The sequence below is a fragment of the Geospiza fortis genome, unplaced genomic scaffold, assembly GCF_000277835.1.
Source record: "Geospiza fortis unplaced genomic scaffold, GeoFor_1.0 scaffold488, whole genome shotgun sequence".
Classification (NCBI taxonomy): domain Eukaryota; kingdom Metazoa; phylum Chordata; class Aves; order Passeriformes; family Thraupidae; genus Geospiza; species Geospiza fortis.
Genome location: NW_005054365.1, coordinates 3810764 through 3812698, shown reverse-complemented (window position 1 = coordinate 3812698; position 1935 = coordinate 3810764). Strand labels below are relative to the sequence as shown.

Below are 1935 nucleotides of genomic sequence, written 5' to 3'. Positions count from 1 at the left end.
CCGCCAGGGACAGAGTCTGCAGCTCTGGGAATGTCTCACCCTGCAGGGACAGTGGCTGCAGTGGGCTGGGCTGAGCTCCTTTCCCCAGCCAAGAGGAGAAGAGCTGCAGCCAAGGCAAATCCTTTCGGTGTTTGTGTGTTTGAGCTGCTCTGGGGGCTGGCTTTGCTCTCCTGCAGCAGATAAAGGACCCCAGGGCGCCCTGCCTGTGCCAGCCCTGCCCGGGCCCTGCTCTGCCTGCTGGTGCAGGAGGAGGCCAGGAAAAAGGGGCAGGGGGCCAGAACCTCCCAGCACAATGACACATTTTCAAAGCCACCCAAAAGGAGCTGATATTTTGAGCTTGGTTTTGATCCCCACCCGCTAACCAAGCACCCTGCCAGCACCTGGGGATCATTAAGAGATTTCACTGGGCTGGGAGGCAGAGCACAAGGGGTGCTCACAGCGTGTGCCTGGCTGAGCCCAGCCTGTGGTGTGCCAAACCCCACCTCTGGTCACCAAATCACCTCAAATCACCTCAAATTAATCACCTCTGGTCTCCACCTGCTGGGGGCTCTCAGGATCCAGCCTGGGGAGGTTCCTGTGTGGCTGCTCTGGGGCAGCTCGCCCAGGCAGAGGACACATCAATCCCATCCCAGGGCTACTTCTGCCCCTGCCTTACCACAAAACGAGCTCAAAGCACCACCTTGGAGACCTCAGTGGTGCCAGCCAACGTCACTTATACCCTGGGATCCACAAAGAGCAGAAAGAAACCCAAGCTGGGGCTGAGAGAGGGGTCAAGCACAGCGTGAAAAGCCAAAAATGCTCGGGAGCTGTGCTGGGTGGCCGGGGGAGCTCAACAGGCAGCTCTTGTTTTCCTCTTTGACCTGAGGAATGAGAGGCTGCAGCACCTCCCAGCAAGATCAGACAGTGCCCTGCCCCTAGAACGTATCCCAAGGAAATACCAGGAGCAGACAGGTTAAGGGCACAATTTTCACAGCTGAAACCCCAGGACTGGAAAGCTTTGGTGAAACTGAGGATGAAAATAAAGAAGGAAAGAGAGGCAATTTAAATGATCTCTTCCTAAGGGTGCTGACTGCTTATTTTTAAGCTTCCACAAAAGAATTATGGAAGCTGCGAGCAGGAGTGGGGAGGCAGCAGCAGAGCAGCTCCAGCCGAGGCTGTGGAGCTCAGTGGTGCCGAGATACCCGCAAGGGAAACCTCCTCCTCCTCCTCCATCATTAACGGGGCTGGTTATTTATTTACACAACTCTGCAGGCAGCTGCTCACCAAACGCGTCAAAGCTTGTCACTCAGGGCACAGACAGGCGGGAGAGACAGCCCAGGGGAGCTGTGCAGTGCTGTGCTGTGCTGCGCAGTGCTGTGCTGTGCTGTGCAGAGCTGTGCTGTGCTGTGCTGTGCTGTGCTGTGCGGTGCTGTGCTGTGCAGTGCTGTGCTGTGCTGTGCTGTGCAGTGCTGTGCTGTGCAGTGTAGTGCAGTGTAGTGCAGTGCTGTGCAGTGCTGTGCAGTGTAGTGCTGTGCTGCTGTGCTGTGCTGTGCTGTGCTGTGCAGTGCTGTGCTGTGCTGTGCTGTGCTGTGCAGTGCTGTGCTGTGCTGTGCTGTGCTGTGTGTGCTGTGCTGTGCAGTGCTGTGCAGTGCTGTGCTGTGCTGTGCTGTGCTGTGTGTGCTGTGCTGTGCAGTGCTGTGCAGTGCTGTGCTGTGCTGTGCTGTGCTGTGTGTGCTGTGCTGTGCAGTGCTGTGCAGTGCTGTGCTGTGCTGTGCTGTGCTGTGTGTGCTGTGCTGTGCAGTGCTGTGCAGTGCTGTGCTGTGCTGTGCTGTGCTGTGTGTGCTGTGCTGTGCAGTGCTGTGCAGTGCTGTGCTGTGCTGTGCTGTGCTGTGTGTGCTGTGCTGTGCAGTGCTGTGCAGTGCTGTGCTGTGCTGTGGTGTGGTGTGCTGTGCGGTG

General features: G+C 57.4%; 1 protein-coding gene across 1 annotated transcript in view; it reads right to left on the bottom strand.

Annotated features, from left to right (window-relative positions):
• Positions 1-1935, bottom strand: part of MAPK4 (mitogen-activated protein kinase 4) — a gene marked incomplete at its 5' end in the record, with an annotated part of 27697 nt that overhangs the window by 13632 nt on the left and 12130 nt on the right. The gene's annotated exons all lie outside the window — the stretch shown is intronic.